The sequence below is a fragment of the Ctenopharyngodon idella genome, chromosome 19, assembly GCF_019924925.1.
Source record: "Ctenopharyngodon idella isolate HZGC_01 chromosome 19, HZGC01, whole genome shotgun sequence".
Lineage (NCBI taxonomy): Eukaryota > Metazoa > Chordata > Actinopteri > Cypriniformes > Xenocyprididae > Ctenopharyngodon > Ctenopharyngodon idella.
In genome coordinates, this window is record NC_067238.1 from 18,754,666 (window position 1) to 18,770,105 (window position 15,440).

A 15,440-nucleotide genomic window follows, 5' to 3' on the forward strand; every position below is an offset into this window, starting at 1 on the left:
TGAGCATTTGTTGCATTTACATCATTTTGACCAGCAGGAGTGATTTTTTCCCCCCCAAACCAGTCAAGCGCAAACCACGCCCCTTATGTTAAAACCCCACCCCGCAGCCATGACTCATGTCTCTAGCTCGATTTCATTGGTCAACTCTGTTATGTTGTCACCTGAGAAGTTAATGAAGGCCGTTTGATGGATCCATCGCTGACAAACATTAAGATAAGCCTGCCAATAGTTTTTAATTGCATTTTATTATCATAAGTATCTGTAGGTTTCATTGTGAGTTTTTTATAGTATTATTATTATTATAATTTTCATTTTAACTTTTATCTTTATCTTATTATTTCGATTGCCCTCAGGGGAATATGCTTGTTCTGGCTGGAGGTAAGAGACATAGGTTAGTAGTCGCTGTGCGTGTAAACCACAGTCTATGGTGTAAACCTCACTCCCCTGATCTCAAGAGATGCTCTAGTGACTGACACTAGATTGCAGCCTTTAGCCTCCTTGTTAGAGCGTCCGACTCCCATGCGGACGGTCTCTGGTTCGTGTCCCACTTGGAGCGGGCAGGTGCGAACTGGAGGGGCTACGTGGAGGATCTGACTACAAATTGCCCTGAGCCTTTTGCAACATTTCTTTAAATACTCAGACCAAGACAAATCATCCCTGGATAGAACAAGTAGAACAATATATAATAGTAGTAGTAGATGATGAACACTTCAGGAGAAACTAAGACTCTTACTCATGCCGTATTAAATAGGGCTGAATTAAGGGTGATTGGGACAGTTTTTGAATTTACACCTTGTGCAAGGTTTCACTGCAAACATGCCCCTGCGGGGCCCATGCTGGCTTTTTGCGGGCACAGTGGCCTAGGGCCAGCCCACAGTAAACCTAAACAGGTCCAGTGCGGGCTTGCCCAGGCGAGGCCCACAGCTTTAGGCTCACTGCGTACTCTCTGTCAGTCAAAAATTACAAAAAAAAAAAAAAAAAAAAATTATTTCAATGAAATGAAGGTATATATTTTAGTTTGATAATGTTTTTTTTTATTTAATATTTTGTATTTTTAGGGGATTTTATGGTACTAAAGTATATTTACACTGTAGTTATAATCCATTTATTTACTTTTTGAGCATAGACCTGAAAATCACATTTCCATCTTAAACTATCATAAATTTTGAATGCTTTAGAGCACAGACCTTAATTTTGATCTCTTTTCAAAGACACTTGACAAATTATTGCTGAAGTGAAAGTTTAAAAAAGTTACAGAATTTTACATTTGTTGTTTTAAAAAAATGCACAAAAATACTATTTTCAATTTTTACATGAAATATATATTCAAAAACACGATTTACTCTTTACATCTCCCATTCATTTCCAATGCGCTCATTTTAGACCGTGAGGAGTAGGCCTACAAGTGTGACTATTTTTTTCAGGAGCAATCTTTTCAAATCATGTCCATGTTTTTGTGTGTGTGTGTGTGTGTGTGTGTGTGTGTGTGTGTGTGTGTGTGTGTGTTCACATAGCAAGTGCCAAAATGGTTTCGTACCATTCCAATGAAGTACAAAATTTCAAAAAAAAAAAAAAAAAATTAAAATTTTGCACCGGTCAGCAGCAATTACCAAACTGGTTCCGTGTGTGTATCATACCAATGTACGTATTTTGTGACTGCAAATTAAAGTTATTAATTAGGAAGGCTATATTCAAAATAAACTGGTAGAATTATTTTTCTTCAAAATGATCTAACATTTTTAATGCCTGTAGGAATAAAATGTAATGATTTGTAATGCCAATTAAAGCCTTAATTTTCACAAAATTTATTTAATGACTTTTAATTCTTTTTAATGCCCTGTGGAAACCCTGTGTAGGGACAAATGGGTACGAGAATGCAGAGAAAGGGATAATATGATATTTGATATAAAATCATGTTGTTAATAGCAAACATTTACAATAGATTTACATTTACATAGATTTACAATAAAAAACAGCAGGATCTCTTTGTCATCGGAGTAGCTGGTGATTGTGTTTATATGTGCCATTATCTTGGTCCCTCAAGAAGAAGATGATGTAAAAGATGCAAAAGCAAAGCAGCCAGCAGGATCAGGAGTTTGTTAGAGAGATTCCAATCAGCACCATCTGGCTCTGAAAAAGAAACAGAATTTACATGAATTCCTGCACCAAATCCCTGCTCATTCAACACTAATAATGACTGTTCGCATGTGCACCAATAATGTGGATCATTTCCAATAATCCAATTAAAGACTTAATGACTACAAGTTGTTTACATGACAGGAGCAAACCTCTTCACTCCCATTTACTTGCCATTTTCATTATTCTGATTATTCGTTAAGAATTGTGGTTATTTTTACCTCAATTATTCACAAATCCCAATTCACAGCATATTAGCATATTAATATGCTATAAAACTAATTTAACTTAAATAGCAATATCTCATTATAGTCGCATTATGAGAGAAATAACCTGACTTTTAAATGTAGGCAGAAAACTCTTTTAAATTAATATAAAATGATGGAGCATTTAGCCAAAGAATCAAGCCTCTTTTTGTGTACTTACTGCTCCCATCTAATATGGCCTTTCGATCAAATAAAAAAATGACTCTGATATCAAAAAAAAAAAATATTTAGCATTACTGAATCAACCTAAATACATTCATTTATACCAACAAAACAGTTATTAATGGGATCAATCAGATAAATATTGATCTTTAAGGTAACCATTGCCACCAGTTTTTACAGTGATGGCAACATTTACAGTGGTTTTAAGCACTTAAAATATGTTTAGCATATAAAAGCATTTCACCAGCCATAAATATGATGGGAAAAACTGAAATCTGTTACCCTCAATCTCCAGTCTGATGGTTCTGTTGAAGTGCATCTCTGGAGTGTCAGACTTTGTTCCACAGAAATAAAGACCAGAATCTGACTCTGATACTCCAGAAATAACTAGAGAGACTCTGGTGATCCAACTGTCTGCAGTAATGTTCAGACGATTGCTGTCCTGATTGTAGTTGATCAGGAGATTTCTTCCAGTTTTGTCCTTCACTCCAGAAATCAGTAGAACGAGCTCTTCAGATCTGAGATGATACCAGGCCACTTCATATTGGTTTCTCATTCTGCAGTTCAGCCTGATGTCTTCTCTCATCCGAACTCTGAACAGATCAAAAGATCTTTGTACTGACACATCTGGAGAGACATTGATAAAATCACAAATGCTATTAAACTGTTCATTACAACTATTCTATTTGAGGTTGACATGTTAATTTCATGAATGTATGAGAAATAGAATATATTAGAGGTGATTTGCATAAACAAACAAGAAAATACACAGAAGAAGAAAATGTCTTTCTCCAATTGTTTCTCATTTTCTCAAAGGGGACCTATTATGCTTCTTTTTAAGAGATGTAATATAAGTCTCTGGTGTCCCCAGAGTGTGTCTGTGAAGTTTCAGCTCAAAATACCCCACAGATCATTTATTTTAACATGTTAAAATTGCCACTTTTTGGGGTTAAGCAAAACGCACCATTTTAGTATGTGTCCCTTTAAATGCAAATGAGCTGTTTCTCTTGGCCTAAGAGGGCGGAGCTTCAAGAGCTGATGCTCCAGTGACAGAACAATCTCATACAATCTAATAATTTCAGAAACTCTCCGCAGCGGTGTTCAGTTCAAACCGGAGTCAGACAATGATGCCTACAGAGCCAGAGAATATAGAACAGGTATAGTTCAGTTTAATTGCAGTTATAACTCATGTTGTCATCTTGCTTTTATCCACTATTAGTACAAGCCTGTTGAAGCGAACCCCATCAGAATGATGGCCAAATCTTTACTGATGAGTTTTATGAAGTTTATTGTACATCGCACAAAACATGAAGTGTCCGTTTTCACTCCAGAAAATCACCACAAGAGCTGAATAAAACAGTACAAGAAGTGCGCATTAAGGTCTTTTATCTATAAACTCTCTCTCCCTTGTATTATCATCAACATACACAGCAAATTACACAAAAACACTCGTGACAACTAACAGTAAACAAATGTATACAGACCTTATGCTTTTCGGGGGTGCCCAATAAACTGGTAAACTTTATATCCATAAAAAAACTCTGATGGACCTATAATAAAATGCACGCTCTCCCTTTCTGCTGTGACCAGTATCGCTCCAGAGAGGATCACGAACAGTTTGTACTGATCCAGCGATCGGTGTCCTCAGTTCGTTGGTACATCAACAGCAGAACATTTGTAATGTTTTTTTGGCACAGACATTGTATATCTCTAGCTGATAGAGTGAGTAAACAGAAATGGCGGACTCTGTTCTCACTCAGGGGTGTGTCTATGCTAACAGGACAGATCATCAGTCATCGGCGGGTTTCTCTACTCTTACGTAGGAGTAGGGGGAATATAAAACAGCGTTTTCTGAGAGATTGAAAATGATAAATGGGGATAGGCTGGTTGTTTACACACACTGTGGACACACATCTGTGTTCAAACACCTTATAAAAGTGATTTTTGTATAATAGGTCCCCTTTAACTGGGTCATCAGTGCTATCTTACCAATTGGTGGCACTGTGTTCCATGCAGTTTTGCTTCCTAAAATGACTGCTCCACCCCCAAACAATAGGCTACACCCACTTCAGCCCATCATTTCACTGAACAGACATGGCAGGTGATATTATATGTTTTTTTTATATTAAAAAAATTAAACATTAAAATCAACACATTAAATATAAATATAAATTAAATATTTATCTCTTCCACCCGTGTCCCTGCAATTAATTGGAATGTTGTTTTTTATTAGCCTAGGCCTACTTGACTTGTCCCGCCTGACCCACGGATTATCTGCAGCGTCCACGGATAGGCGGCAGTTACAGTGAATTCCTGAATGTTTATTAAAAAACTTAACTTAAATAAATAAAACTTAACTAAACTTAAATGATCTCATGTTGTGTGTGTGTGTGTGTTTGTTTGATGATGAAGATTCAGAAAAATCATACTGACCGCTAAAACAGACCAAGCAAAACAGCACCAGCAGATTCAAGCATCTGAACCTGATGAGAAAACAGAAGAGCTGGATTATGTGACAGATTCAGACACACATCACAAACACATTTATACAGAAGGGAAACTGCTTTGCTGAGTGGAAAATACACAATACAGCTGACTCTAAACTTTCACTTTTTTTATTTTTATTTACAGATTTAACACATGTGAATCTTGAACCTGATAAATATGTCCATGTAAGAAACATCAAACTACAATCTGAATCTTAGTTTTTTAAAATTATTCCAGTGTAGCCTAATACTCAAAATGATCAGTCAAACCAAAAGGCACAAATGGACACAAACAAAAGGTTTTCTAAATTAATTTTCCTGCTTCAAAACAATCCTCATCTGAATAGGCTAATCAATGTAGAACAATCTAATAATAATATTAATAACCCCACAAATTAAAAAAAAAAAAAAATTCGTAATAATCGTCGTTATAATCACACAACTGGAAACATTCATCATAAAGACGATGATTCATTTCCTCATCATCACTAGCAGGTTTAGGCTAGTTTTCCACAAACAAACAAAACTATAAGAACATAAAAACACACACGCTGGCTTTATATTTCAAAAAAAATGAAAACTTACATGGTAAAAGTTCTGAGTGGGTCTTTTGTTCTGCTGTCAAAACTTTGAAACTACAGCGCGTTTAGCGAGAATTCAAACTCAAGACCGAGAGTTCAGCCATATTCCACAGGTGAGGTTTTTAGGACTATGGAAATATGAAGCCTCCCAGAGGAGGAGTCTGACTGGTCTGTTGTTCTTTCAAAGCAGATTGACCTGTCAGAAAATTACTTTGATTTGATTTTTGTCTGAATTATTTATCGAATAATTCACATACAAATTCAATAATTAACTTTAACACTCTGACTTTTAATCTGAGGGAAGGCATGTTTCACATGACTGATCTGAAGCTACATCACATCAGAAATGTCACTTCTTCATTCTGCTTGTTCAGAGTTTAAAAGATGTCAACGTTTGAATATTTTCATTAGACCACACAATGCAGTGATTAGTGGTGGCGAGATGAAGCTTTGAAGCTTTCCAGTCAGATGTTGAAAAGTGGTTCTTTTCGTCGAGGCTTCGACTGCACGCAGCGACACCTGCTGGTCAATGGAAATATGTTGTAAGAACGCCAAAATGGCTTTACGGCTTTATACATTAACAAATACACACATAAACACGTGTTAAATAAATAAATTCATTCATTCATTCATTCTTTGAGTATTTATGTTTTTATGCTCAGTGTTGTTCATAATGTTTCATAATTTTGAAACTGGGCAGGGTTTTTGTTGAACTGAGGGAAAAATTCTTTAGACTGGATAAAAGAAGGTGAAATGGGATTGAGGTGTATAATATATATAAATATATATAATTTAAAGAATATAAACGTATAATAAAATGTATAATTAACCATTCTCCTTGGTTAATTATTCATGACTCCTTTAAGGGAGCATCTTCATTCTCTTCCCCTATATTCAGTTATTTATGACATGATTTTAAGTTACCAATGTTTTCATTCTATTAGCTTTAGTTAACTTGCTTAGCTAGTTTGTTTATTTGCTCTTTAATGTCAGCAAGTCAGATTGTTTTCAACCTCACCCCATACTTTGTGGTTTACCTGCATCATCATAATGCAGTCAGTCAGGAAATCATGATTGTGCATTGATTGACAATGAGGTGAAACCTTTTCTCTGACAATATGAGAACAGGTCTGACCGGATTTATACAGTTGTGATGAAAAGGTTTATCTTTGGTAATGATGAGGTTTTCTGGCAGGAAATCCATATATAAACATAATTTGTTTTACTGTTGTTCATTTGATCAGATCTCTCAACAATTTATCATTGAAGACATCTGTTGACTTTTGTATTTAATCAAGATTTATGTGCCATAAAACAGTTTATATACATTAATATTTTGTCTTGAAAACAGCTTTAATGCTCCTATAGATAAATATATAATGTCTAAAGATACAGCCTAATGATACAAACATGCAAAACATAGAATTACTTATATAAAAATTGCATTTGTGTAAAACATACTGCTTGAACTCCAAGACTGAATATTTTTTATATATGCTGAATCAATAAACATTGCATTAAAGACAGTGGCAGAAGCAGTAGTATTCATATTTAACTTAATATTAGTGAAAAAGGCTACATTTGCCACAACATCTCAGTTTCTCTGAAATGAAAGTGAAATCAAGCTAACAGGCAAAGACATCCGAGACACAATTTGCTATTTTAATTTCTGTAACCTGGTAACTGGCAATGCAAAGCTCAGGGATAGGCCTATATTGAGTTAGATTGTAAAATAAAGCAGTAATAGATGTCATTCAGTTGATTTTTGATCGATCAGTTTTGCTGCTTTCCATCCTTTCTGCTGTCTGCAATGGTAATAGATCCCTCCAGTGATGAATGAAACCAGAAAAAACACAGCTAGTCCAACACCAACGAACATCAACACACGATTCTTCGCCATCACTCCATCTACAGAGACAGAAAGAGTTAATCACATTCAAACAACCTGAAAGTATTAACTTACAATTATGCTGGATCTCCAATTGTGACTATGAAAAATTAACATCCAAGATAACAATCAACATGTTACCTGTGATGTCCACAACTTCTTCTGGCTTTTCTGTTACAAAAAGACGTGTAAATATATAATCAGTTTATCAAACACACAAAAACGGTTTTAGTTGTTAGTTGTATGGAAGAGTGGGTTAAGATGAGCTTCTGTAGTTTTTAAGTAGTGCTTTATGCAATATAAATAGTGTATAATGACATTTCAGGGCCTTTAGAATTTTTCAGATCATGTTTCCAAACTTTTGATTAGCAGTATATATTTGTGATCTGTAGTCTGATAAATGGTAACCTAAAAATGGTAAGATCTAAATGAACTGGTTTTATTAAAATAAAAAATATATATATTATTTAGCATTACTGACTTAACTTAAAAACATTCATTTATACCCACAAATCTGTTTTTAAATGATTAAATCAGATAAAAAACTGATCTTTAAGGTAACCCTTTTTACAGTGATGGCAGTGGTTACAGTGGCCTTAAGCACATAGAATATGTTTAGCATATAAAAGCATTTTACCAGCCATTAGGAACTAAAAATCTGTTACCCTCAATCTTCAGTCTGAAGGGTTTGTCGAAGTGCATCTCTGGAGTGTCAGATTTTGTTCCACAGAAATAAAGGCCTGAATCTGACTCTGATACTCCAGAAATAACTAGAGAGACTCTGGTGATCAAACTGTCTGCTGTCATTTTCAGACGAGTGCTGTTTTGATTGTAATTGATCAGAAGTTTTCTTCCAGTTTTGTCCTTAACTCCAGAAATCAGTAGAACGAGCTCTTCAGATCTGAGATGATACCAGGACACTACATATCTGTCTATCATGCTGCAGTTCAGAGTGATGTCTTCTCCCATCTGTACTTTTAACAGATCAGAAGATCCTCGTACTGACACATCTGGAGAGACATTGATAAAATCACAGATGCTATCAAACTGTTCATAATGATAATTATTCTATTTAAGGTTGACATGTTAATTTTATGAATGTATGAGAAAGAAGATATTTACCACTGGACATGATTTTCATAATCCAATAAGAAAATACACAGAAGAAGAAAATGACTTTCTCCATTGTGTCTGTCATTCATTAACTGAGTCAATCAAACTAAAGGTTTCAGCTCAATGCAGAGACTAAAACTACAAAGTGTTTCCACTTCCTTTCCAGAGCAAAATTATACATTGAAAAATAGTCTTATATCAGTTTAAGTTTTCCATTCTCACTTAGATTTATTAAATCAAACCTCTACATAATGAAAATGCTCATGATTTCCCAGTGTAGTTTATACTGGGACATGATTTTGTTTTTTAAATGATTAATTTCGACCATATTAAGAGTTAAAGATTTACAAGTACAAATCATGCCTCTTCCTGGTTTACATGCCATAAATGTTTTCTGTAGGTTTTTCTTTAATCTGAAGGAGGAATTCCATCTTTTTGAAGGTAATGTAAGACAGGAAGCATACCCTGCAGTTTTAAAAAAGTCAGTCACTATTTATTTATTTAGTAAGACATATTGTTAATATAGAGACAGCAGAATGACATAGAAAATATTAACATAATTTTCATTCTTATACCCTGAGAAAACCAATGTTAAACAAACAACTGAAAGAAAACAAAAAGACCATAAACCTAAAATTGCATATACATATAATTCATAAATCCCTTGCACCAGGTACTGGCATTATCATACTGTAAATATGAAGAACATTGTCTCATGTTTAATTCTGTTATATACTGTCATATATACTATCAATACTGTTGTACTGGACGGCTGTATAGAGTTTCACCATATTCACTCAGCCCTTCAATAATCAACATTTCATAGATGCCACAGAACTTCAGTTGCAATAGGCTATTCCTTCATTGCAGTCACAAACAGTACAAAACCCACAAATGTGAACTCGCAAGACACGACTTCTCACATTTTGACATATTTTATGATCAAAAACTTCACATTCACAGTGAGGTAATGAGGACCTTAGATATATATTTGTTTAATCCTAAACCCAATTAAAGGTGCAGTAAGCGATTTCTGAGAAACTGTTGATATTTAAATCACCAAAAACTGTACATGTAGTTCATATATTTTTTGAACTACTCTATTATTTTGACCCACAGACATCAAGAATCAGCATATGCAAAAAATGCTTAACGTTGCAATGCATGGTGGGTATCACCATAGTACAAAACTCCCATATAAATAATTATTGCAGTATAAATAATTATTGTCACCACTGTTGAGGATTGTATGCTAAGTGTTCATGTCTAAGCCTGTGCGTTAAGAGTCATTCATCTTCAGCACTAAAACATTACAGTGGCATTTGTGTAATGGGTTTTTTTTTTTCTTTTTTTTGATGTTGTTTTGGTTTTGAAATAATAGCCAAATCTTGGTCAAGAAACCAAAGAAAAACAGAGAGAGAAACCTCTGTGTGATGTTTATTTCAAATGGCTTTCCAACAGAAAATTCAAGCTTATCTGCTCTTTCAAACTTTTGATTTAGCAATGTGTAAGTGTTTGCTGTGAAACACTGTTGCAATTGCTTAAAAGCAAATTATTCTAAAAACATAAAAGGGTCAAGAGCGCAACTAAAGCAAATGCTGACTACCATGATGGTGGCATCATTTTTTGGCCAATAAAACATTGATATCCAAACCTCTGTTAATTCTCAATAAGAACTTATGCAGACACCTGACAGAAATTAAAGTTAGTCTGGTTAGTAATAAGTGAAGCTGGTAATGCTGTTTGTGGAGTTGTTTAATCAGATCTTGAGAGATTTAGTGTCTTCTTTTGTTCTTCAATTGATTTCATCTAAGGCTGTGGCTGAAGTCAGTTATTGTGTTTCTCCTTTCTTCAGTGATTCTGCTTGTTAACAACAGGTGTTCATCACTAATGCTCAATCAGCACTTAATTAGTCACTCAAATATCTCAATAACTTTAACTCTGCTTCAGTGTTACTTTAAGAGTTGATTTAACTTATTTAGGATTTTTAACTTATTTACTCTTCAGCACAAAAACTCACACATACCAGAAAACCTTTTAAATTAAAAAATAACACCAAACACTAACAGATCTCCTCCTATATTAATATTTAGCAAAACACATGAAATAACACTTCATTTTAACCTTTACTCTCCTTTAACAGTCAGAAGCAAAGCATGCTGGGAACTAGAAGTCAGTTGTAACCACTGATTGTAACTCATTCTGTGAATGCGTGTATATATATATATGTGTGTGTGTGTGTGTGTGTGTATATATACATTTACATGGGAACATGTTTGTGCAATATATGTACACAATAAAGGATAAAACCTTATGAATATTACATGTAACACTATTTTTGTCTTCATTTTTAAATATTTTAGGGTAGAGTAGGGGAAAACACCCCCTCCCCTACTGTTTTTCCCAAAATAACCACTAGATAAAGTCAAGATACATTTTTGTTGCAAGTTGCAACTATGGACTACATTGACAAGAGTGATGTCTAGGTATTTACAGTGAAGCTTACACTGGTGATGTACCTGAAAGAAAATGGATTTTACTGTAAATTATCTAATTTTCAGTGCTAAGAAAAAAAAAGTACGTTTTAAAGCTTGTTGTTTTGTAGAATGTCACAATCCTAGGGGCTCCTGGTGTTTAGGAGCCCCCTGCGATTTTAACCGAAGGGGGCCTACAGCAGCAACCCACACCAGGGCCCCATAGCTACGGAATTGATTCTTCCCTTGAGTGAGTTAGCATGTGCGTATTCAAAAGTTCAAGTGCAATAAGACACAAAATAGAACTTGGTTTATTACTCATGCGGCACACGTGAGAAAACTATATATCAGAAGTTTAGACTGACAAAGCTTGCACATAATAAACTTACATGATGACAAAGAACTGCAATGTCATCCGAGCGCGAGAACGATAGAGAAGATAATGAAAAAAAACCAGATGTTTTGTTTGTTGTTGCCTTTAGAATCAAGGCGAGAGCTGTAAAGGCACAGCCCTCTTCTGGAAAGGTGGGCAGGCAGCAACAGCTCATTTGCATTTAAAGTGACACACATGGAAAAACAGCTTGTTATTGCTTCAACCCAAAAAGGGGCATTTACAGCATGGAATAAAATGATCAGAGGGGTATTTTGAGCTGAAAGTTCACAGACACATTCTGGAGACACCAGAGACTTGTATTACATCTTGTAAAAAGGGGCATGATAGGACCCCTTTAACATTTCCAATGTTGACAATAGTATAAAGCTGCATCAGATGTGTCAGTGCAGTTATAGTAAAAGTTATATAAAAAACAAAACTGAAAATCAAAAATAGTTACAATTTATAAACAAAATTTATACTGACCACTATGGCAGACGAGGCAAAACAGCAGCAGCCAAAGATTCAACCATTTTGACCTTATGAGGAAACAGATACAGACACACATTCCAATGACATTTGTTATGTAAAACACTTTGCAGAGTGGAAAAATACTATACCTAATACAGCTCAGTCTAAACTTTCACTTTCATTTTGTCTAAATAATCAACACATGTGGATCTTACATGATAAAAATGTCCAATAAAACACACCAAACTATAATCTGAAGCTTTGGTTTTAGAAATGATTTCATTTTAATACTCAAGATTCAGAATGATCACTTAAACTCAAAGGCTCAACGGATATGAACAGAACATTTTTACATTCAGTAACCTGTGACCAATCCTCTAATCAGAGTAATCAATGTAGAGCAATTTAATAATTATTTTAATAACCCCATTAATGAATAATCATAATCATCGTCATCATCACAATCGCAGTAGTGGACACATTAGGCATAAAAATGCTGATTCATTTCCTTATCCACTAACAGGTTTGGTTTTTCACAAACAGAAACAAAACTATTATTATAATAATAATTCAAAGACAAACAAACTTTATGTATAAAAGCATGAAAACTTACATGGTGAGAGTTCTGCATGAATCTTATGATCTGGGTGTCAAAACTTCGTAAACTGCAGCATGTTTAGGGAGGTTTACGTGCAAACTAAAGAGGAAGTATCCCACACAGGTGATTATGGCAGGATCTGGGAATATGGTTCCTCCCACAAAGGAGGAGTCTGATTGTTCATTGGTTAGTTTTTAAAAGCAGATTGAGCTGGATGACATATATATTTGGACAACAAAACTGTGCGCTGATTTGTGAGTCTAGACAAATTAAACTTCTTTATACATATATATATAGAGAGAGAGAGAGAGAGAGAGTGAGAAAGAGAGAGAGAGAGAGAGAGAGAGAGAGAGTTTTTTTATTTAATTTATTTATTTATATATATATATAGTTTTATTTATACACATATATACTATATATATTTTATATAGTATATAGACACACATATATATATATATATACATATATACACACACACACACACACATATATATACACATACACACACAATGACATATAAAAAACAATAGAAAGGAAAAACTTCCTACATGATGAAGACACATCAGAAGAAGCTAAGACTCTTCCTCTTGCCACATTAAATATATTAAACACAAATATACATATTAAACAACACTTGTTTACAAAGATAATTGCACAAAATATACATATGCACACCATCTGTCTTTTTCTGTTTTCCTTCGGTATGACAGTGTGCTGTGTGTCTTTTTTATCGTTCTTTTGCACATGTTGATCAGTTCAGGCCACATTTTAAACAACAATGTGAACAGCTATATAAAAAAATCTGATCTGAGCAATAAATCAGAATTGAGCACTAAGGCTCACAGTGTGAACGTAGCCTAAGTCACTTTAACTAAACGCAGATACTGTTAACAAACAGAATCCTGATGTAGAGGTCCAGCCCAAATGTTCATATGTATTGTAAATTACATATATGTTGTAGAAATATGTAGACAGAATCCTCTGTGGATCTGTTGGGTCTGAAAACAAATTACAAGTAACCAGTGGCGTTGCTAGGTTTGCTGAGCCCCCGTACAGGTGATTGCATTGGGACCCCTTGGTACAAAACATGTTCTGCTTTCATGTTCAGAAACTGTTATCTCTTGATGGCAGAAAATGCAATCAGAGCCAGAGCCACCAGAACCACACACACAGTCAGTCCAACAATCATAATCCCATACTCCAATGAAGGTAGAAAGAACGTAAAACAAATCAATTTTTAAACTTATTGTTTGAAGATTTTATAAAGCTCTCAATGCCTCCTGTTTTACTTACTGGGTTGTTCTGTGCCCTTAAGTTTGATATCACTGGTGTTGTCCAGTTTTTCTTTTGATTCTGTACTAGATTCTGTAGAGGATATTGAAAAGTTAGTCTAGGGGTCTTCAAACCTGTTCCTGGAGGGTCACTGTCCTGCAGAGTTCAGCTCCAACTCCAATTAAACACACCTGAACCAGCTAATCAAAGGCTGTGTCTGAAATCGCCCCCTATATCATTAAATAGGGCAATATTTGAGGGGACAGCCATTTGTAGTGGTGTATGAAAACATAGTGGACATTATCGAGTGCACTCATTCAATCCAATGACGAGTTATTGGGCAATAACAAGTGTACAATCGATGTATGCTGATTGCAAAGAAAATACCAGAGAATAATGATTTCCCTTGTCAGAAGATGGCGCCCGCAACTGAATCCATCTATCCATTTTACAAGCTGCTGGCCTTATGTGGCTACAGTGTAATATCACACAGATATAAATCCCTTTTTAATTGATTATTATTTTTTTTAATTAAGGTTTATACATAGTTATGACAGAGTTCAATATAAATCTTTTCATTACTACTGGAGCTGCCAGTTTGCTAAGTTTCAAATGATTATTAAACAGAAAGCACAAACTAATGCAAAAGCGACAGCCCTTCCGGTGCACTCAGTGTCTGAATTCACTCACTCGCTTTCATTCACTCTATATTGAACTATATTAGTGGACTAATGTACAGATTCAGAATAGTGGAAGAGAGTATAGGGGCCAAGGTCTTCAGACTCACTAGAAACGTCCTGACAAGTGTGTTGGAGCTCAAAACTGCAGGACGTTGGCCCTCCAGGAGGGTCACACAGTTACGCATCAATTTGCTGTTAAAATCATGATGAATAAACTTCTGTACACATTAAAAATAATATTTCACATATCCACTGATCTTCTCTCACCTGTGACTGTGACTGTGATCAAGATTTCTCCTTCAGAGTCCAGAACTCTGTATGTTCCAGAGTCAGTGACTGTGAAATTACTAATGGTCAGGCTTTTATCACTGTCAGTCAGTCGATCACTCTGAACCCCTTCACTTCTCGTCCACACCTCTGTCCACTCTGTGCTTCTTCTGCTCTGATGCTCCACTTTATCAGCATTGATCAACAGAACATCCATCTTCAGCTGCTCTCCTGTTTTCACAGAAATCTCATCTGAGGAGAAACAGAAAGACACTTTATCCTCAATCATTATGGAGGGACAAATTAGGGGACAAAATGTAATCATTTTAAAAATCAGCCATTGAAAAAACTCTATTGGTATCAAGTAATCTGAATAAGACATGTCACTTCTTTGCTGGTTATACGGCCCATACCAACATTATTACATTGTTAACATTATCAGGAAATCTAGAAAGCTCATGTTGATGGTTTGATCAGTTTTGTCTTTACCCTGAATATGAACTTGATACTTTCTGATTTGTCGCTCCACTTCTGCCTGAGTATTTTTGTAATAGACACTCAGAATGTATTTCCCAGCATCAGTCAGTTTCAGATCCTTGATGATGACGTCACATGATCCTGTTTTAAACACTCTGCCATTGTCACTCTTACATTCTTCATTCTGACAAACAAT

The 15,440-nt window shown here is 35.1% G+C and overlaps 1 long non-coding RNA gene across 1 annotated transcript; it reads right to left on the bottom strand.

Annotated features, from left to right (window-relative positions):
- Positions 1 to 1,789: 1,789 nt before the first annotated feature.
- LOC127500700 (uncharacterized) lies at positions 1,790 to 5,768 on the bottom strand. Its single transcript, XR_007926398.1, has 4 exons — positions 5,636 to 5,768; positions 4,998 to 5,047; positions 2,847 to 3,191; positions 1,790 to 2,130 (listed from the first exon to the last, which is right to left on the bottom strand). It is a non-coding gene; the product is annotated as an uncharacterized LOC127500700 (long non-coding RNA).
- Positions 5,769 to 15,440: the final 9,672 nt, after the last annotated feature.